Source organism: Chenopodium quinoa, unplaced genomic scaffold (assembly GCF_001683475.1).
Source record: "Chenopodium quinoa cultivar QQ74 unplaced genomic scaffold, ASM168347v1, whole genome shotgun sequence".
Taxonomy (NCBI): Eukaryota; Viridiplantae; Streptophyta; class Magnoliopsida; order Caryophyllales; family Amaranthaceae; genus Chenopodium; species Chenopodium quinoa.
In genome coordinates this window covers 3,463,264-3,487,291 of record NW_018745448.1, presented here as the reverse complement: position 1 = coordinate 3,487,291, position 24,028 = coordinate 3,463,264, and the positions used below count along the sequence as shown (strand labels likewise).

General features: G+C 36.9%; 1 long non-coding RNA gene across 1 annotated transcript; it reads right to left on the bottom strand.

The window, feature by feature from the left end:
- Positions 1 to 19,669: 19,669 nt before the first annotated feature.
- Positions 19,670 to 23,593, bottom strand: LOC110713666. The gene is made up of 3 exons (XR_002510025.1): positions 22,720 to 23,593; positions 21,995 to 22,094; positions 19,670 to 19,691 (listed from the first exon to the last, which is right to left on the bottom strand). It is a non-coding gene; the product is annotated as an uncharacterized LOC110713666 (long non-coding RNA).
- Positions 23,594 to 24,028: the final 435 nt, after the last annotated feature.

Here is a 24,028-nt window from a genome sequence, read left to right as displayed (position 1 = left end):
TGAATTATCATTCCTAATTCAAATAGGATTGAATGCAGTCTTATTAAATATTCTAGAAGGTTCTTTTAAATCCTAATTGGATTAGTATTCATAATTATGTTTAAAATCCCTAATTCAAATAGAATGAAATTACAATTTTACCCTTCTATAGGGAATATTATCAAGCCTTTAAAATCCCACTAGCTTGAACCCCACTGCGATCATACACTAAAGTACGGTGGCGTCCAAAAGAGAAGAAGATAGAGCAAAAGAGTCACTAACAAGTTTTTTAAGGAACTTATAAACCGTTCACAAGGTGAAGGTTACACCCCTTAACGATCCAAGAGATCGTCAACTCCATAAGGTCTAGAACCAAATAAGGGTTCGGGGATGAAGGTACAAATCCAACCTAAAAGAGATTGAACCTGCCCTAATAATAGGCCTCTACTTTATTCTGATCGTATTCATGTGCAATTTTTAATTAACATGCAATCAATAGGATTAACCCTAAACCTGTTTAATCTATGTTGGTTGAATATTAATGAACAAATAAATCTATTATTGGCGATCACTTGAATTATAATCACATTAACCCTAACAAGATTATTAATTATCTTATTAAGCGTGATTACAAGTATCAATTCCCTTTAAACATGCATAAAAGGTGTGATCAAGCAATAAATAAATAATATCAAGCAACATAGTAAATAATCAATATCATGAATAATAATTATAATAATCATAACAATAATAATATCATCATAAATAAAATAATCATCATGAAAATAATAATAATAATAATATTCATAATCATCATAAATTATAACAATTATGATCATAATCATGTTCATGTTAATATTAAAGCAAAATAATAATAATAGCAAGATCCTAGGCATGATACTAACAAGATTAATAACAAACCCTAGCATGTCACTAAGCAATAAAAATAAAATCTTTAACCCTAACATGATACTAACAATCATAAATATTAGGAAGAACATAGGAAGCATCGCAACAATCATATTAAATATTAAAATTACCCTAGACATGATACTAGGAATATCATAATAACAATGTAAACATGATTTCTACATTATAATATCAATTAAAACCATTAAAGCACTTACTTTGATGCCTCGTAGCTCTTTCTAATAACAAAATACACGCGTTAGTAACTTCAAGGAAAATAATAAACAAACAATTAAATTAAATAATTGAAGTATAGATTTGGGACCAACCCCTCAGAAATTAAAACCTTTCACGTCTAGGGCGAAGGCAACTTCGTTTATGGCTAGGTGTATCTAGATCTTGTGAATGCGGAATTTTGTATGAAAAGCTAAGTTAGAAAAGAGAAAGAAAGAATTGATGAATGAATGAGAGAATCGAGAATTGAAAACTAATTGTAAGTGAATATTCGTAAGAATTGGTGTATGAAAACAGAGTTTTTAATACGATATTTATAGAGAAATCAGCCAAAAAGATAAATTAAACAAAACAGAGTCTGACGCACAGAAAACAGAGCTGGCGCCACCCTTGGCTAGCTGGCGCCAGGCACCAACACTAGCGCCAGGCGCCAGGCTTGGTTCCAGGCGCCAAGGCCTGGGGTTAGGCGCCAAGCCTGATTTTAACGCATTTTTGAAAGTCAGATAAATATACCGTACTGGAGGATAAAATCATATAATTTCCTCTTAAATACTATTTGATTTTGATTAAAACTCTGAAAAGTCAACAAATGTCAATTTATCAATGCTAATTGAATTTGGAATGATAAGAACCTTCTAGAAGATTCTAGAAGACTAAAACCATTCGTAATTGCATTAGGAATGATAAAATATATTAGGCCCTCCCCTAGATCATTGGGCCGTATATAAAGCTCAAACCGGGCCCAGTTTAGTAAATTGGCCATAACTTCCTCAATATTCATCGGAATTGGGCTTATAATATATCGTTGGAAAGGTCTTGTCAAGCCCCATCCAACTACACTACTATTGGACCCATACCATGGACCAACCAAACTGGATTGGCTGTTTTCTTAAAAATAAGTTTTCAAAAACAGAGAGAAGATAAAAGAAATTAAAACTATCCGCAACACTAGACTTTCCACACTTTCACTTCATTTGATTATGATTCGACGTGAAAGTTACTCATCACTGGGTTTGATTTTGGGGAGACACAAATGGGTGTCTATACCTTCGTACGGACTTTACGACTTAATTTTATTAAAAACTGAATTCCGCGTTGAAAATGTGACGTACACGTTCTATACCATGTTTTACCCTTATTTTATAGTTATTTCCGTACGGTTTTTGAGCTCTACGGAGCTACTTCTCGCTAATATTCTCTTCTCTAGTGTGGCTTGGTCTATTTAATTGATTTTGTAGGCACATGAAGATTTTTGGATGATTTGGACTTATTTTAGATAGCCATGGGAGCTTACAAAGATGGTAGAGAATTTTCCCGGGTCCGCCCTGGAGGGAAAAATTTCCCTGGCATCCAGGGCGAAGGAAGGAAGAGAAATGAGGAGAATATGAAGAATTCAACTTCCGTTCGCCCGGATCGGGCAACCATGCCCGGGCAGCCCGGGAAAACGAGGTATTACATGAAGAAGCTAGATGAAGAGGCGAGCCGGCTTTGTTTCTCGCGCCCGACCGGGCAGCTTTGCCCGGTCAGACCGGGCGGAGTGTCGAAGACTACATTTTCCTATTTTTTTTCGGGCTTTCTTATATTAGGGGTTATAAATACCTGTTGTAAATCCCGACTAAAAATACTTAATTATTATCTTGGAAGCTTTTAAACACTTTTAGAACCCTAATATTCTCTCTAGATCTAGATTAATTTGCACTTTCAAGTTTTAATCTTTGTTCATGAACAATTGGTACTTTTCTTCTTTCAAGTAATTGGTATTCATCTTTACTTTCTCTTTTACTTTTAATTTCCTTTTAATCATGTTTTTTTCATTGAATATTGTTTTCTCTTTCGTTAATATGTGTGAGTAGATTTCTTTTTCCAAGATCTAGCGGAACCCGAATATAATTGATGCATGTTTTAATTCTTTAAATTCTCTAACAATAATTGTAATTGATATGCTTAATTGATTATGCTTATGCCAATACTAGATTAGGGATAATTGGTATTATTATTAATCCTTTGTTTTAATCACAACGGGAGTTGGGTTTGACGAATTTGAATAAATCAATTAAGGGTTTTAACAGTAATGAAGTCTTATCAAAGGTATAGTGGGTACAATTCTCTGCAATTGTTGGTGCATGATGGTCAAAGCTTATTGTCACTTTTCTTTGCTATTCTAGGATGTCTATGTTTATGTTGATACTTCTAATGCTAGTGTTACAGAAGTTTAGCCGTAGAAGTTTTTCCATAGAATTTTTCAAAAGCCTATTAGCTCAAATGGTAGAGCAATGTGCTATTGCACATAGATGTAGGTTCAAGTCCTACATAGGTTGTAATTATAGCAGTAATTGTGAATGTTAATGAGGAAAAAAGAAAAAAAAATGTATTTTTGGCATCGCTATTGAAGAATTATACTTTTCAAAAAATTACTTTACGCGTCGCCTCATAAAAAGCAGGGGACTCGTAAAATACACCTAACGCGTCGCCGATATGGAAAAAGGCAACTCATAAACCAACCTAACGCATCACCTGTAATGAAAAAGACAACTCATAAACCAACCTAACGCATCACCTGTAATGAAAAAGGAGACTCATAAACCAACCTAACACATCACCTGTAATGAAAAAGGCGACTCATAAACTAACCTAACGCGTCAGGTCATAGGCGACACGTAAAGGGGTACCTATTGTGTAAGATGGTTTAGAGGCGACTCGATAGGGTTTTTTGTAGTAGTGTTTTTATTCTTTCCTAGGGTCATCCCAGGAAAATTCCTTGGTTCTTTAGAATAGTATTCACTATCATATTGGAGTGGGGGTCGTGGCAGAGAGGGGTCCTTTCATCCTCCTCGATTAAGGAGACCCTCTTCGTTAAAGCTCCACAGATCTTCATTGTCTTCATCGTGCTCCACATTAATTATTGAATTCTCTATAGCTTTAATCTTCATGGGTGAAACATCGATTGGAATGGGAATTCCTCCAAGTATGGCTTTTACCTGATGGTGGAGAGATGAGGGGACAACCTTTAAGTCATGAAGCCAAGGGCGTCCCAATAATAGATTGAACGAAGCTTTTTTATTTACTACTTGGAACGTAGTAGCATGTTCTATCTCTCCCTCCGTTACGTTCATAGTAGTTTTCCCAAGAGCTTGACGACGAGTATTGTAGTAAGCTCTTATTCCTTGCGTTGACGGGGTTAGGTCTTCATCCCTTATGCCTAGCATTCTCGCAGTTCTAAGTGGACAGACATTAATGGCCGATCCATTGTCTACAAGAGTCATAGGGACGTTCATTCTCTTGCAAACCACTGTGAGGTTTAATGCTTTATAATGCTTGTCACCTTCTGGAGGTAAATCCTTGTCAGAAAAAGTGATCAAGTTGAGAGGACTAGGGAGATCACTCGTAAGGAAATTAGCCAACCCCTCAGGAGTGGTGTCAGAATCTATCCCTATCTTATCCAAGGCATTCATTACGGCCAACCTGTGTTCTCGAGATGTTGCCAGAAGCTTCCATACGTTCATTTCAACCTTGGTTTTCTTGAACTGTTTGACAATGTCATTGTCTTCTATGATAGGTACGGGAACTTGTTGTGTGGTTGGCATAGGTTGTGTCAAAACAGGAGGTTGCATTATCCTGGATCTTGTGAGGATGTCTATGGATGAATCTTCTTATACCCAAAAGTCCCACAATTGTCTTTCAAGTAAACGTCTTCTTCGTCGCTGTCCCAAACTCCATTAATATTTACGTATTCTTCTTGTGGAACTTGGACTAGCCTCTTATCATCAATCATTTTCTGAATTAAATCCTTAAATTTAAAACAGCTTTCAATAGTGTGACCCCCTGATTAATGATATTGACAATAAAATCTATCTGTCCTTTTTAATGATTCAAATGGTCTCGGTTCGAGAGGTTTGATCCCACCACTCTCGGAGAGTATTTTGAACATTTGTTCCTATGGAATCCCAATTGGAGTGTAGAGTCTATTACTCTTCTTGGGTTTATCGATTACTTGCAAAGGAAAGTGTTTCGCATCGTAGGTCATTCCTATGGGTGTGAACTCTTTCCAAGGTTTATTTTTCGAGGGTGGAACCTCGTCATACTTCTTCTGAAGTTCCTTCACAACTTCGAGGGCTTCACGTAGCAATTTTGATCCTTCCAACATGGACAGTGTAAGCAATTGTATGTCCTCTTTACTTGCTAATTCTGGAAGGTTATCCATGGCGTCGAAAAAGATCTCCTCCTCTTCTTCGATAGCATGGATTTCTTCGACGGGTTTGGTGAGAGATGAGGGATCAACCTCATTTTCCTCATCAGAGATGGCCAAGGAGTGAGCGAGAGGCACATTATCAATACTTGGCTTCTTACTGGCAGGGGGCAATGGTAGATTGTTATTGTCGATTAAGTCTTGGATAGCTTCTTTAAGCTTCCAATAGTTCTCGGTAAGATGGCCCCTACCTTGGTGATACTTGCAATGCGCATTAGGGTTCCAATTAGCCGTCCTCTTCTAGACTGGTGGGTCCCCGAACGGTCCAATAGGAGTTATAAGACCTTTTGCATTTAATCGGTCAAATGCGGTGTCATAACTCATGCCAATAGGAGTAAAGTTCCTCCTAACTGATTTCTTTTGTCCTTGATTATTCATAGCAAGGACTTCACTTAAGTTAAAAGTGCCAACATTTTTTAAGTAGGTGGTTTTGGAAGAAGAAGGATTGTCATTCTTCTTGCCTTTCCAGACACTGTTAGAGTTATTGTTAGTAGCTTTCAGCTTAGCCAGGTCGTCTTCAATATTAATTCCAATGTCGTAGACGGCCCTGAAGGTATGGAGATTATTCTGGTATTTGAGATGCTTGGAGTATTTCTCTTGAAGGTTTTTTATGAATAACCTCACAGATTCTTTGTTGCTTGGCATCTCAATCATCTTAGCAGAGTTTATTCTCCATTTGTTGAAGAAAGAGGTAAAAACTTCATTCTCCTTCTACTTGAGGATTTCAAGTTCCCTATAGTCGGTCTCAACTTGAATATTGCATTTGTATTTATCAATGAAAGCGTTTACTATGGACTCCCAAGTAGAGGTTCTTTATTTCTCGAGAGAAAAGAACCATTGTTGGCAAACGGTTTCGAGAGATAGTGAGAACAGAGAGGGAAACACCTTCTTGCTGATACCCTTAATACTCATTATTGTTTCGAAGGCAATCAAATGGAAGTAAGGGTTGTCGGTTGCTTTGAATTTCGGGATGTCGTTTGCATTGAACTTCCGCGGAAGAAGATCCTTTTCCACCGAGACCCCTTGTGAGCTAATCCCTTAAAACTTGTAGTCGCTAGACAGTTTGCTCACACTCTCTTGCATGAGGTTCAACAGTTGTTGTTTCACAGGATCATCAATCTTGAGGGTCAGAACCTTTAATGCCTTAGTCACGGTAATCAGTTGGTTCCTGAGCTAATTGACTTCTTCTTAAGTTTCCATTATTGTCTTAGCTTTCCTCTTACGAGCGATGGGTTTGTCGAAAAGTTGGACTTGGATAAAAAGGTCGTCTTTGATTAAGCGCCCTTCTTTTCTTGACCACGCGCTGTAAATCAAACCATTTTTTGTTTTAATTATTTGACTCAAATTGACCTTGACTTTAAGATTTAAAAGAGGAAAAGTAAAAAATAGGTGCATATTTTTGGCAAAAATAAGGTATATATTTTTGGCAATTAAGTATAGGGTTTAAACAAGTTGATTTATTTGGAGGATTAATATCCGACTTACCCCACTAAAAAAAATGACGGAAAAACACACATACAATACTCCTTTAAACATGGTCAAAGTGTGTATTAGTGTGTGCTTTATATGGTGAGTGTAGGTGACATGCTTTGACTCTTGTGTAACACTATGGGACTTAGTGCTTAGACTCAATTAATGACTTAACAAGGTATAATTACCAGTAAAAATTAACCAAATCGACTAAAAAAACTGTTCAATTAGACATAAGGTGATGACTCGAGCAATAAACCGAACTGTCGTCAAAACGACAGGATTGGCGCCTCTCTTTGCAGTGTAGCGCCAGACGACAGGATTGTCGCCAGGCGCTACACTCCACAGAGTGGCTCTACAGTTTAAAATTTGGCGCCATTACTGGAGCGTCGATCTGAAACTGTTTTGAGTATTATTACTCTACAGGGTATGCCTAAAGTCGTACTAAGTCAACTCTGATTAAATATTAAACTTTATTTATTCAAATCAATTATTAATTGATTAGGCAAAGTACTTTTTAGTCATAAATCAATTTATTTAATCTTAGCACAAGTCAAACAAACGGCCAGGAAAAACACATAGAGTATGCACAACCAATAATGCACAATTAGTCAAGTAGGCACAACATGATGCAATGAGTTTGCAACCTAACCATGGCTCTAGTTCTCTAAAGTTCAGGATATGGGTTAGACAATAGAGGGTCCATGGTTAATTGTTTAGATGCACCGCGCGGAAGCCTAACCGTGAAGGGTGGGCGCGAGTAAATGGGACACCGCAAGTTTAGAAAAACTTGCTTCCATGGTTTGATGAATTAAACATTCTCGGATGTACCCTTTGTTGCTCAGAGCGTTCAATCAGGTAGATGGAGCATGAATTCCCAGAGGGTTATGTCCATATGTAGAACACATATGGGTTTCAGAAAAGTGAGAAAAACTCAATCAAGAAGTAGGATCGAGCAAACAGTGCTAAAAACTGGTCAAAATTAGAACGCATATTTCTGGCTCGGTATTGAAAGAACTTGGCGCCAGTAAACAGAGGTCGGCGCCACAATTTGGCTTTAGCGCCTGGCGACAGAAGCTGTCGCCTAGCGCTAAAGTCAAATAAGTGGCGCTAGACTTTGTTTCTTGACGCTAGTTCCTACATGCCTAAGCAGCTTTGTGTGCTCGATAAAATTTTCCAGTTTCGCGCAGCATTATTTTGATCCTAGTTGTGATAGATGTTCCTCAAATTTCCTACGTGTAAAAATCCTATGTTTTAACTCATTACGGATGGTCATTCCAATGAGATCTTTTTAATGCATATGAAAATAAATTTAATCAAAATTACGCACATGAAATACTTAGAACTTTTCGAGTCTCATCTACTCATTCTAAATTATTGCCGAAATAAATTTCAGGAATTAAAATAGAAATCCTCCCCAGTGGAGTCGCCAAAAACTGTAGGGAATATTTCAAACATTATCCCAAACTTGAACCCCACTGTGATCATACACTAAAGTACGGTGGCGTCCAAAGGGAAAGAAGATAGAGCAAAAGAGTCGCCAAAAAGTTTTAGGAACTTGTAAGCCGTTCACAGGGTGAAGGTTACACCCCTTAACGATCCAGGAAATCGTCAACTCCAATAGGTCTGGAACCATGACTGGTAGTTCGAGGATGAAGGTACAAATCCAACCTAAAACAGATTGAACCTGCCCTAATAATAGGCCTCTACTTTATTCTGATCGTATTCATGTGCGCTTTCTGACTAACATGCAATCAATAGGATTAACCCTAAACCTGTTTATGTATGTTGGTTGAATATTAATGCACAAATAAACCTATTATTGGAAATCACTTGAATTATAATCAAATTAACCCTAAATAAGATTATCAATTATCTTATTAAGCGTGATTACAAGTACTAATTCCCTTTAAACATGCATAAAAGGCGTGATCAAGCAATAAAAATAAATAATCAAGCAACATAATAATAATCGTCACAATTATAATAATCATAATAATAATAATTAAAATAGCCATAGTCATGTTAAAGCATGATAATAGCAAGATTCTAAGCATGATACTAACAAATCCTAGCATGTCACTAAACATTAAAGATCAAATATTAACCCTAACATGATACTACCATGAATATTAGGAAAGAAAATAGGAAGCATCGCAGGAATCATAATAAGCATATTTGATATTATAACCTTTTCCCTAAGCATAATACTAGGAAGATCAAAACGCCCTAACATGACGCTAGGAATATTAATAACAACCTAAACATGATTTCTAAATCATAATATCAATAAATCAATTAAAGTACTTACTTGGATGCCTCGTATCTCTTTCTAATAACAAAATACACACGTTAGTAACTTCAAGGAAAATATAAAATCAAACAATTAAATTAAATAATTGAAATAGAGATTTGGGACCAAACCCTTAGAAATTAAAACCTTTCACGTCTTGGGCGAAGGCAACTTCGAATTATGCTAGGTGTATCTAGGTCTTGTGAATGCGGAATTTTGTATGAAGGGTGGTTTAGAAAAGAGAGAGAAAGAAAGCTTTAGCTTAGAGAGAATTAGAGAGTTGTAGATTAGAGGTTGAAGATGATTGTAGATTGTAGATGATTGAAAATGGAGCTTTTAGGAGGCTATTTATAGAGAAAATCAGCCAAAAAGATAGAAAAACAAACCAGAGTTCTGACGTGAAAAAATGAAGTTAGCGCCAGACGCTTACATTAGCGCCAGACGCTTACGCTAGAGCCATGCGCTAATGCTGCCGTTAGGCGCTAACTAGTTTTTTTTACGCGTTTTCTAAAATCAGATAAAATTTAACCGTACAGGAGGATAAAATAGTGTTTTTGATATAAAATCGTATTTTCCTCAAAACACTATTTTATTCTGATTAAAATTCCAGAAAGTCAACAAAAGTCAATTTATCAATGCTAATTGAATTGGGAATGAAAAGAACTTTCTAGAAGAATCTAGAAGACTTAAACCATTCCTAATTGCTTTAGGAATGATAAATCCATACTAGGCCCTCCTCTAGATCATTGGGCCGCATATAAGGCTCAAATCGGGCCTAGTTTAGTAATTTTGCCATAACTTCCTCATTATTCATCGGAATTGGGCTTATAATATATCGTTGGAAAGCCCTTTTAAAGCCCTATCCAACTACACTATTATTGGACCCATATCATGGACCAACCAAACTGGATTGGATGTTTTATTAAAATAGGTTTTCAAAAACAGAGAGAAGAGAAAAGAACTTAAAACTATCCGCAACACTAGACTTTCCACACTTTTACTTCATTCTATTATGATTCGACGTGAAAGGTACTCATCACTGGGTTTGGTTTTGGGAAGACACAAATGGGTGTCTACACCTACGTATCCTTTCCTAAGGAATCAGGCCAAACGTAGCTCTGTTGAGTGTCCTACTCAATTAGTTAAGGGTAGTTCTTTTTAAGTTGTTCAAGGTTCGTCATGTTTGAGAATTCATTACCATCCATATCAGTTAGTTTTGCTGCACCTCCTAATAGGATGGTTTTGACGATATATGGTCCAGACCAATTAGGCCTGAATTTGACTCTTGGATCCAAAACATTTTTCCTTAGTGCTTATAACACAAAGTCTCCTACTTTGATGTTTCTTGTCTTGACCTTCTTATTAAAGTGTTTAGCCATACGGGTTTGATAGGATTGAGTATAATGTAGAGCTTCTAGTCGCTTTTCATCAAGTAGAATTAGCTCTTCATATCTTGTCCTAGTCCATTCGACTTCATCGAGTTTACTTTCTAATGCAATGCATAGACAAGGTATTTCTAACTCTACAGGTTGAACGGTATCCATTCCATAAACTAAGGAGAATGGCGTATTTCCTGATGATGTACGGATTGACGTGCGATAACCCCAAAGTGCGAAATGGAGTTTGTCCGGCCAGTCCTTGTAATTTTCTGTCGTTTTCTCGATAATAGTCTTTAAATTTTTGCTAGCTGCCTCAACTGCTCCATTTGCTTGAGGTCTATAAAGAGAGGAATGATGGTGTTGAATACCATATTTTTGCAGGAATTCTTCACATGCTGCTTGAAAGTGAATTTCATTGTCACTTTTCATCTCATGCGGGACTCCATATCGGCAGATAATGCTCCTTTCGATAAAGAGTGCTACATGTTTTGCAGTGAGTTTAGTATATGACTATGCTTTAACCCACTTCGTGAAGTAACCGATTGCTACTAGAATGTATTCGTGACCTCCTATCCCTGGAGGGGTAATTTTACCAATGATATCAATTCCCCATGTTGAAAATGGCCATGGTGAAGTATAAATGTATAGTAGAGATGGAGGAACATGTTGCAAGTTAGCGTATATTTGGCATTTAGGGCATCTTTTTACGTATTGATGACAATCCCTATTCATGGTAGTCCAATAATACCCTTCTCGCATTATCTTTTGAACTAGCATCTTGCCATTAACATGAGTTCCACAAACACCTTCGTGGATTATCCTCATAGCTCTTTGGGCTTCCTTTTTCCCTACACATAAGAGGACTTGACCCTTAGGTACCCTTTTGTGTAACTCGTTTTCTATGAGTACATAATGGGAAGCCAAGAGTCTTAATGCTCGTTTTGCTCTTTTGTCAACATGAGGAGGATATTATCCTTTGGTGACATAGTTGAGTATATATGTATACCATGGTTCTTCTTCTTCTTATTCCTCTTCTTCTTGGACCACTTCATCGTCTTTTATGGCTTAAATGTAAGCCGGTTTATGCCTTTTTTCTATGGTTAAAGGCATTTGCTCGACTTCTGTAGAAATTCTAACCATTGAGGCTAGTCTTGCCAAGGCATCAGCAAATTGGTTTTCCTCTCTAAGTAGATATGTGTATTATACCTTTTCCAACTAGTTGGTGAGAGGTTCCAGATAAATTTGGTAAGGGGCTAGACCTTCACTCCTTACTTTCCATCTTTTGGAGATTTTATTGATGATAAAAGAAGAGTCTCCGAATATTCAAAGTTTCTTTACTCCCAATGCCAAAGCTGTTTCGAGGCCTACCACGCATGCTTCGTATTCAGCAGCGTTGTTGGTAACGTCAAAATCTAACTTTATGGAGATTGGAACATGCTCTTTTTTAGGTGATACTAATAGCACTCCAACACCACATCCCTTTTGATTTGAGGTTCCATCGAACTATAAAGTCCAAGTATCATCTTATGTGACCATCAAGTCTTCATCCGGAAATTCATTGTCATTTATTGGCGTCGAATCCTCTATTGGAAAATCTGCTAAGAAGTCCGAGACCACGGATCCTTTAATGGCTTTTTAAGGCATGAATCTCACATCAAATTAGGCTAGGTTGACTATCCACCTTGATATGCGCCCATTAAGGGTAGAGTTCTCAAATAAGTATTTGAGTTCATCCATTCGAGATACTACAAAGACTGTACGCACGAGCATGTAATGTTTTAACTTGGTTGTGGCCCACACTAATGCGAGTCACAATTTCTTAAGTGGTGTGTAGCGTACTTCATACTCGAGCATTTTCTTGTTTAAATAGTAGATTGAATTTTCTTTTCCTTCTACTTCTTGTGCGAGCATAGCCCCCGTTGTCTCTTTGGTGACTGTTAAGTACAACCTAAGAGGAATCCCTGGAAGGGCTGGTGCTAATATGGGAGGATTTTCAAGAAAGGTTTTGATCTTTTCAAAGGATTTTTGACACTCTTCATCTCATATTATTGGCACATTCATTTTGAGTTTCTTGAATATTGGTTCACATATTGCTGTTAGCTTAGATATGAACCTACTTATGTATTGCAACCGGCCAATAAATCCTCGAATTTGTTTTTCGATTTTGGTCGGTGGTATTGACATAACTTCTTTGATCTTTGTTAGGTCTATCTCTATTCCACTAGAACTTATGACATACCCCAAGATCTTGCCTGAGGTGACTCCAAAAGCGCACTTGGATGGATTCAACCTCATGTTGTATTTTCTTATACTTTCAAAGAACTTTCTTAAGGCTACTTGATGTCCTGGTCGATCTTTTAATTTCACGATCTTATCTTCCACATATACTTCAACCTCTTTGTGCATCATATCATGGAGTAGGACAGTTGCTGCTAGTTAGTAAGTAGCACCAGCGTTTTTCAACCCGAATGGCATTACCGTGTAACAGTAAGTACCCCAAGGTGTTATAAATGTTGTTTTCTCCATGTCTTCTTCCACCATGAGAATCTAGTTTTACCCTGCGTACCCATCCATAAACGAGAGAAGTGCGTGATTCGCGGTATTATCTACTAAGATGTCAATGTGTGGTAAAGGGAAGTCGTCCTTTGGACTTGCCTTATTTAAATCTTGATAGTCGACACACATTCTTACCCTTTCATCCTTTTTTGGAACTGGGACCACATTTGCAACCCATTCGGGGTATTTGAATACCCTGATAAAACCAGCAGTTATTTGCTTTTGAACTTCTTCTTTTATTTTAAGAGCTACGTCGGGTTTCATTCGACACAACTTTTGTTTTACAGGTTCCATTCCTGGAATTAGTGGTATAGTGTGTTGAGATATCTCTCTATTAATACATGGCATATCTTCATATGACCAAGCAAATACATCGATAAATTCTTTGAGTAGATTAATTAAATCGGTTCTTTCATCTTTATAAAGCGTTAATCGAATTTTAACTTCTGTTTTAATGGTTGGATCGTTTGAGATATCAATCGTTTCAGTATCCTCAGTTACCGGTGTTTTCTTTTCAAGTGTTTCCATTACTTGAATAATTTCTTTGTCAATTTTATTGTTAGTTAAGCAATGCTCATCATCTTGGGTTAAGGAAAAACACAAGGAGTAAGAGGAAGAATACATGTTATTAAATTCGGAAATCATTACATCGAATAAAGAAATTTCCTTAGGGACTTGATTGCTAACTATCCTAGGAGTAGATGCTAAAATAGAAGAAAAAGAGAATAAGGTGCTACACTTAGAAGTCTCTATAGGAAAAGACTTTGACTTAGACGACTCTTCAACCATTGGTCCTTGTTCTGTTGTTATTGAGATCTTTCTTCCACTCGGAGTAGTCACCTTGACTGTCTTGCGCCACCCTTGCACTAAACCCTCTACTGGAGTGATGAGCTTCGAGGGATCGAATTTTTAGCTTTGTAAGAACGTTTGAATGAGCGAGGATTTGTGCTCTATATACTTTGGCTCATCCTTCTCACGCCCATAGAGAAGTCCCGTGACATTAAAGTCAAAGCATGGGGGTGTTTTCTCCTTGTGAATAGGAGTTGGGATCTCATCTATAAAGTAGCAATCCAGAAAGATTTCGAACCCAGGTTGCCTTATGCCATTTACAACAAAGGGCTCGGGAAATTTGTGGCATGGATAGTCCTCTCCTTCTCTTATAAATTTCCCATTGAGAGTAAGAGGATATTGGTCCATTGGAATTTCTTTCTTTTGGGTGCGAGCGTTCCTACGCGCCTTAGACTTTTCCTGGGATCCCTTTAGATCTTCTAGAGTCATTTCGAAACCTAGTATGAAAGTATCTAATTTAGGGAGGCTAAGTAATTCCATTTGCTTTGCTATCTCCTTTTTCTTTCCTAGAGTCATTCCGTGAAAGTGTCCTCTTTTTTAGAATAGTATTTACCGTCATATTAGAGTGGGGGTCATGGAAAAGAGGGGTCCTTTCAAAGGAGACCTCTTCATTAAATCCCCACAAATCTTCATCATTCTCATCGTGCTCGGATTTTCATCAGCTTTAATCCTCATAGGTGAAGCATAGATTGTAATAGGGATCCCTCCATCTATCGCCTTTACTTGTTGATGAAGGGATGAAGGGACGACCTTAAGGTCATGAAGCCAAGGGCGTCCTAATAATAAGTTGAAAGAAGCTTTAATATCCACTACGTGAAAGGTAGTGGCATGTTCTATTGCTCCCGCCGTTACATTCATGGTAATCTTTCCAAGAGCTTGGTGACGAGTATCGTCGTAAGCTCTTATTCCTTACATTGGCGGGGTTAAATCTTCATCCCTTATTCTTAGCATCGTCGCATTTCTAAGTGGACAAACATTGATTGCCGATCCATTATCTAAAAGACTCATTGGGACATTCATTCTCTTGCAGACTACTGTGAGGTTTAGAACCTTGTAATGCTTGTCACCTTCCAAAGGTAGATCCTTGTCAGAAAAGGTGATTAAGTTGATGGAACTAGGGAGATCACTCGTGAGAAAGTTAGCCAACCCATCAGGAGTGGTTTCGGAGTTTATCCCTATTTTGTCCAAGGCGTTCATTATCGCCAACCTATGTTCTCGGGATGTGGCTAGATGTTTCCATAAGTCATCTCAACCTTGGTCTTCTTGAATTGCTTGTCAACATCGTTGTCCTCTATAATAGGTATGGGAACTTGTTGCATTGTAGGAATAGGTTGTGTGGTGATGGGAGGTTGCATTCTCCCAGATCTTGTGAGAACGTCTATGGGTGATCCCAAAAGTCACTTACTGGATATATAACTGAAAAGGAGGTTCTTCCATATCCTTGAGATAGACGTCCTCGTCATCGCTGTCCCAAACCCCATTGATGCTAATATCTTGTTCTTGTGGAATCTTTACTAGCTTCTTGTTATCAATCAGCTTTTGGATTACATCTTTAAATTTAAAACAATACTCGATGGTATGTCCCCCTGATTGATGATATGGACAATAGAATCTATTTGTCCTCTTTAATGACTCAAATGGTCTCGGTTCGAGAGGTTTAATCTTACCACTCTCGGAGAGCATTTTTAACATGTTAGCATAGGAAGTCCTAATTGGAGTGTAAGGCTTATTACTCCTCTTGGGTGTATCAATTACATGGAGAGAAAATGGCTTCTTCTCCATGGGTGGAACTTTGACATGTTTGCTTTGGACCACCTTTTCTTGTTTCTTTGCGAATTCAATGGATTCACGTAACAAGTCTATTCCCTCCCACATCGATCGTATGAGAATCCACACTTCTTCCCTCGTTGCAAGTTCTTGTCCGGGAGGTAAATCACTCATGGCATCGAAAAAGGTTTCCTCCTCTTCTTCGATAGCATGAATTTCTTCAACTGGTTTGATGAGGGATGAAGGACCAACATGGTATTCCTCATCAGAGATAGCCAAAGAATCAGAAAGGGGTGCATTATTGATACTTGGCTTCTTTCTTGCAGGGGGCAATGGAAGCTTATTATTGTTAATTAAATCTTGGATAGCTTCCTTAAGCTTACAACAATTTTCAGTGAGATGGCCCCTGCCTTGGTGATACTTGCAATGTGTGTTGGGATTCCAGTTAGTTGTTCTCTTTTCAACAGGTGCATCCCCAAATGGTCCAATGGGAGTTATAAGACAATTTTCATGTAATCGGTCAAATGTTGTGTCATAACTCATACCCATATGAGTAAAGTTCCTCCTAAATGGTTTCTTTTGTCCTTGATTGTTCATAGCAAGAACTTCACTTAAATTAAGGGTGCTAACATTGTTAAAGTTGGTGGTTTTGGAAGAAGGATTGTCGATCTTCTTACCTTTCAAGCCACTGTTGGAGTTGTTATTATTAGCATCTTTTTGTTTAGCAAGGTCGTCTTCAATGTTAATTCCAATATCATAGACGACCTTAAAGGTATGCAAATTGTTTTGATACTTAAGATGTTTGGAGTACTTTTCTTGGAGGTTTTTAATGAACATCCTCACAGATTCCTTTTCACTTGGTACTTCAATCATCCTAGCAGAAGTTTCTCTCCATTTATTAAAGAAAGAAGTGAAACCTTCATTCTCTTTTTGCTTAAGTATTTCAAGTTCTCTATGATTAGTTTCCACTTGAATATTACATTTATACCTATCAATGAAAGTGTTTACAATATATTCCCAAGTAGAGATTTTCTCCTTGTCAAGGGAAAAGAATCATTGTTGACAAATGGTTTCAATAGATAAAGAAAATAAAGAATGAAAGCCCTTCCTATCAATCCCCTTAATATTAATTATATTATAGTCTCAAAGGCTCTTAAATGGAAATATGGGTTGTCTGTAGCTTTGAACTTTGGGATGTTGTTGGCATTGAACTTTTGCGGAAGAAGCTCCTTGTCTACTGAGACCCCTTGCGAGCTAATGCCCTAGAACCTGTAGTCATTGGATATCTTGTTCAAGTTCTCTTGCATGTGCTCCATTTGTTGTTGCTTCACAGGGTTATTGATTTGGAGGGATAAAGTCCTCAACACCTCAGTAACACTAGCCATTTGCGTCTTAAGCTCATTGACTTCTTCTTGACTCGCCATTATCTTCTTAGCTTTTCTTTTCCGACTGACTGGTTTATCAAAAAGTTGTACTTGAATGAAGAGGTTGTCCTTGATCAAACGCCCTTCCTTTCTTGACCACACACTGTAAATTAAACCATTTTATTTGTTTTAATGACTTGACTCGAATTGACTTTGACTTTACTAGTTTATAAAGAAAAAGCAAAAACAAAAATAGGGTGCATATTTTTAGGAATCAAGTATATGGATTCAAACAAATGTGGTTTAATTGGAGGATTAATATCCGACTCCCCCCCCCTAAAAAAATGACGGAAAACACGCGCATACAAGACTCTCTAGACATGGTCAAAGTGTACATTCATGTTAGTGTGTGCTTTATTTGTGAGTGCAAGTGACATGTTTTGACTCTTGTGTATGACCATGGGACTAAGTGCTTAGACTTAATTAAGGACTAAATATGGTTACTACCATTAACAAACTGAACTAATGATTAATAAACTGTTTAATTAGACTCGTCGTGATGACTCGTGCAAAAAACTGAAATGTCGCCAAAGCAACAGAACTGTCGCCGCACAATGCAGTGCAGCGCCAGACGACAAAGTTGTCGCATGGCGTCGCACAGCAGTGTTTGGTGCTGCAGCCCAGATTTTTGCACCATTACTGGAACATTAATCTGGGACTGCTTTCAGTATTTTTACTCTATGAGGACAGGCCTAAAGTCGTACTAAGTCACTTTTGATTAATTTATTAACATTAATTACTTAAATTAATTAATTAATTAGGCAAAGCTCTTTTAGTCATTAATTAGTTTAATTATACTTAATCACAAGTCAAACAAACGGTTAGGAAAAAACACATAGAGTATGCACAACAAATAATGCACAAGTAGTCAAGTAGACAAAATATGATGTAATGAGTTTGCAACATAACCATGGATCTAGTTCTCTAAAGTTCAGGATATGGATTAATTAAATAGGGTCCATGATTATGAGTCAGGATGCACCGCGCGTAAGCCTTACCTTTGGAATGGTTGGCGCGTGTGGATGGGACCCCGCGAGTTTAACTCATTTCCATGGTTTGATGAATTCAACATTCTCGGATGTACCCTTTGTTGCTCAGAGCGTTTAATCGGGTAGATGGAGCATGAATTCCTAGAGGGTTATGTCCATATGTAAAACACATATGGGTTTTAGAAAAAAGAGAAAAAATCAATCAGGAAGTAGAATCGATCCAACAGTGCTAGAACTAGTCAAAACAAGAAGGTAGATTTCTGACTCGGTATTAGAAGAACACGGCGCCAGACAACAGAGTCTGTCGCCAGATGACAAAATTGTCGCCAGGCGATAAAGCTATTTTTCAGGCGACGCACTCTGTTTTCTAGACAGTTGTTCCTACATGCCTCAACAGCTTTTTGTGTTCTTAGAATTTTCCAGCTTTTGTAGTATTATTTTGATTCTAGTTGTGAAAGATATTTCTCAAATTTCCTACTTGTAAAAATCCTATGTTTTTTACTTATTACGGATGGTCTTTCAAATGAGAACCTTTTTTATGCATAGGACAATAATGTTAATCAAAATTACGCACATGAAATACTTAGAACTTTTTGAGTCTCATCCACTCATTCTAAATCATTGCCGAAATACATTTCAGGAATTAAAATAGAAATCCTCCCTAGCGGAGTCACCAAAAACTGTAGGGAATATTTCAAGCATTATCCCAAACTTGAACTCTACTGTGATCATACGCTTAAGCATGGTGGCGTCCAAAGGGAAAAAAGCTAGAGTAAAAGAGTCGCCAACATGTTTTAGAAACTTGTAAACCGTTCACAGGGTGAAGGTTACACCCCTTAACGATCCAGGAGATCGTTAAATCCAATAGGTTTGGAACCATGACTGGTGTTTGGGGATAAGGGTACGAATCTAACCTAAAAGAGATTAAACTTGCCCTAAAAATAGGTCTCTACTTTATTCTTTTCGTATTCATGTGCGCTATCTGACTAACTTACAATCATTAGGTTTACCCTGAACCTGTTTAATCTGTGTTGGTTGAATATTAATGCACAAATAAAACTATTATTGGCGATCACTTGAATTATAATCAAATTAACCCTAAACAAGATTATTAATTGTATTATTAAGCGTGATTACAAGTACAAATTCCCTTTAAACATGCATAAAAGGCGTGATCAAGCAATTACAATAATATCAAGCAACATATTAATCATCATAATAATAATTATAACAATCATAATAATAATAATTATAACAATTATAAAAATAATCATGTTAAAGCATAATAATAATTGCAAGATCTTAGGCATGACACTAACATGATTAATAACAAACCCTACCATGTCACTAAACAATAAAGATCAAATCTTTAGTCCTAACATGATACTAACATGATATTAGGAAAGAAAATAGGAAGCATCCTTCTAATCATACTTGATATTAGAAATTTGAGTTATTACCCTAAACATGATACTAGGAAGATCAAAACATCCTAACATGATATTAGGAATCAAAATAATAATCTAAGCATGATTTCTTTATCATAATATCAATAAAAACAATTAAAGTACTTACTTGAATGCCTCGTACCGCTTTCTAATAACAAAATACACACGTTAGTAACTTCAAGGAAAATAATAAAATTACAGAATTAAATTAAATAATTGAAATAAAGATTTAATAAAGTTTAGACTAGATTTGGGACCAAACCCTCAGAAATATCAAATGTTTCACGTCTAGGGCGAAGGCAACTTCGAACTTGGCTAGGTGTGTCTAGTGCTAATGTATGAGGAATTGTGTTTGTAAAGGCTAGGCTAAGAGAGAGGGAGAAAGAGAATAAGTTTTACCTTTGAGAGAGAGAGAAGAATTAGAGAATTCTAATTATTGAAAAACGAAGGTCTAAGGACCCTATTTATAATAAAATAGTCCGTAATAGATAAAAAGAATCAGAGTTTGAAAAGTAATAAAACACGCATTTGTCGCGAACGACACGACCTGTCGCTACCTGTCGTTTGGCGATGCAGAAGGTTTTCCACGCATTTTGATAGGTGTGTCGTGTACCTAACAAAAATAAATCTAACTAGACCACTACTATGTAGACGGGAAAGCAAGGGTCGGATCCCAAGAGACTATAGTTCAACTAATTAAATAGACTCAAGCAATTACTAAGCAAGTAACCAAATCAAATGAATGAGAATCAATAACTAAAGAACGAATTAAAACGATTAAATCAAAACAATATGATAAATCAATGCTAAAAACATCCGAGATCAAGCATCACCACGAATACAATTAATGCAATAGTCGTTCTACCACTAACATATAATTCAATTGGTTAATGAGGAAAAGTAATCCATGAATAATACCAATGGTCTCTCCCGAGTTATCAATGGCTTCTCTAATCACAATCAAGCCTACTTCCGTGGAATCATGCATGTAAATTAAAGACCTTGATCACATTACTCTGACTTCCTAATCATCCATTCAACTACTTTGTATATCTCTTATTTTAATTTTCTGCTCTTTCTTGAACGAAATTATTACATTGATTTCACTGTTGGTTTTCTTGATGTTGTTTCATCATATTTTTATAATCAGTTTATTACTTTCAAAGGTTATTTTTCTTTTGTGGGTTCTAACGTTATGAAAGGTGAAGTACTACTTTTGTCATTTCTTTATAAGTTACTCATTAGGGTCTTTAGTACGTACATGGTAATTAGTTTTCAATTTTAGTTCTATTATTTTGTTCGAACTATAATTAGTTTTTAAATTATAGGATCATAGTGGTTATTAGCCCAAAGTTAAAGATTTAATTATTAAATGATGTGTTCTGTCACTTATGTGGTCTACACAAGATACATAGACAAGGATAACTTTTCAAATTCTATTTTCGTAATATGCTGGGAAACATAAGATATAAAGGATGGAAATATAGTATCTTAATGTCTCGGGATTAGAATACATTGAAATTGATTAATGAAAATATTTTATGTTTAATCAAAATAACATTACCCTTTGTTAATACTGCATACTTAAGATAACTCATTTTTTCTTGTAGCTTTTTGGTAAGGTGAATATGAATATCAATATAAGTGTTATGCTTATGAGTTTCAGTTTAATTTGATGAAGCTAGGGTTTGATTTGGTGTTTTTTGTCTCTTAATTGTGCTATGTAGATGGAGTCACCTTGCTAGAACGAAAGTTCAAGAAACTCGCACTATATGCCCCTGATTGGATTGTATAAGAACTAGTAAGTTCTGTTCCTAGGGAGCTTTTTTGTCATGTCTAATGTGCAACATTATATGAATTGTTTACCATAAAGTGACCTATGCAGATCTTATGATGGAAATGCATGTCTGAAAGGTATATCTACCCATTTATGTGTACTCCCTTCTTTGTTAGTATAATGTAACTCAATTTGTTTGTAGATTGGTGATGCTTTTTGAAAATATTGTAGTATCTTAAAATTACAATCAAAGTATATTGCAGCAGGCCAATCAAGTTTCCCAACCTGCCTGAAGGTTGAATTAACTCCCTCCACATCCCCCATCTTAAAACTAATCCCTTTCCTTGGTATGATGAGGGATGGATATCACCAGTCAATGTTCAACAAAAATTTTCCTTTCAAAAACTCTAAACATAACAGCATTACCCCAAGAAACTAGATGAGGTAGAGAAAATAGGCGAAATGGCACATGACTTGAAGAAGCCGAAGGCCAGCCATACATATCATCACATTACAATTATATGGCCACATTAATATCTAAATATTGTCTTTCAGAATCTAACACAAGCTACCATAATGCAAGCAATTAACAAGAAGGATTTATACTCTGACACAATACCAAGAAAAAAAAATCCAAAAACAAGCAATACACAAAGATGGGGGAAAATGTATACCTTACAAACTAGCCACCAAATCAATTACTCAGCTGCAAGATCCACCACGGTATATCTACCTCAACTGCTACACATAGAAAGCCAATTGCCACACTAACGGCTGCAACTCATACACAAGTACCCTAAATTATAACTTAAATCACAACAAACAATAAAAATTCATAAATTTATATTCATCATACACACCATTAACAAAACCAAAATTCGAAAATCAAACAAACCCATCATTCAATAAACATTGAATGAAAATAAATCAAGTGGGGTTTAACAAATATAGGAACCTTAAATTTAGCAATTAATGAAAAATTAAGAAATTTTTTTTTAATCTGTATAGAACAACGAAAAACAAAACATTGAGAATAAACCCACTAATTGATTATCTTACAATTAAGCATCAAAATACAACAACAAAACTCCTTTCTACATTTATAGTTGAACATCAGACACCTAATTATCTAATATTAGAGAAAAATCCAACTTACTAGAATTTCAGCCATGATGTTACAAATATTCTAATCTTAATCTATTGAATAAAACCCAACTTACTACTAAGCCATTTTAATACAATTATCAGACAACAATTGAGGTAAACCTATCATATATGTGATTAAGTCGGTAATTACAAGCAATTAAACAAAACTAACAAATCAATTGTGTTTTTTAAATAACCAGACCAACTAATTCACTAATCTAACATAAGTAAATGATTCAAAAGCTTAATATACCTTAACTGGGATGTTGCCTTCCGAGAATCACAAACGGCTAGGCTGGTACCGTCCGACTCCGTCAACAACTCAACAAGGACGGACGGGAAGTCGAGAACTTGACTTACACCACCAACTGGACAAGAAGCCGAGAATACCACCCACATTTACAAAATGACATTGGAGCCGTTGAATGAGCTCGATTTAGAAGAGAGAGTAATTTGGGGCTTTGAGGTTAGAGTTTGCTATTAGAACGAGGAAACGCATGATGGGGTAAAGGGAATTGGGGATCTAAAAAAACCTAGAAATTAACAAATTAAACTAATACCATAAAAGGGAAAATAACAAAGAGAGAAACTGAAGATGAATTAAAGAGAGAAAACAAAGAAGTTGAGGGATCAAAGATGAGATATTGATCGGCGGATATCTGAAAATGGAGATAAGTAGTTTTATCGGATTTTTCACCAAATACCACTGAGTTAAAGCTTAATTCACCAAATACCACTGAGTTTAACATAAATGTCACCAAATGCCCTTATTGACTAAAGCCATTAACTCCGTTAGTCATTAAGGTTAATTGTGCCACGTGGCTGTCACTTATTGGTTCTTATTAATATTATTTAATTAATTACTTAAATAAAGAATAAAAAAAATTAAAAAAAATTAAATAAATAAACCACCACCAACCTAGCCACCGCTCCCCACCCAGCCAACATCCCTACCCCTACCGGCACCACCATGTCTACACCGCTGCCACCGCCCCCACCGCCGCCGCCATGTCTACACCGCCGCACATCCCTTTCCCTTAAATCACTATCCTCTCAAGTCCCACCCTAAAACTCGAAAAACCCTCTCTTCGACACCCAAACCCCCTTGTCGGCTCCCAGACCCACCTTCCCCGAGCCGGCGAACCTAATTCACCCCTTAATTTTCCAACTCCACCCCTTTCCCCCCTCTGAACCACCACCCCAAAACCTTAAAATCCCAAAATCAAAATCTAGGGTTTTAATTTTGGGTTTTGGGATTTTGGGTTCAACTGCGGGCTGGACAGGTGCTTAGCGTGGTGGTGTAGTTGGTGTCGTGAAATGAAGGTAAGGTGTTGCGGTGGTTTGTAGCTGGTGTCGTATGGTGGCGAATTGGAGGATGTGCGGTTTGTGTGGGTGAGCTGGGAGGTGGTGCGAAGTAGAGTTGCGTGGGTGGTAATTTGGGCGGTGTTCGGCGGCAAAGGGATGGAATTGGTAATTTTTGCAGTTTGTATGGTGGCAGCAGCGGTGCGGCTGGAGATGCGGGGGAGAAAGGGAATTAGTTGCGTGGGGCTGTGATTGGGGAT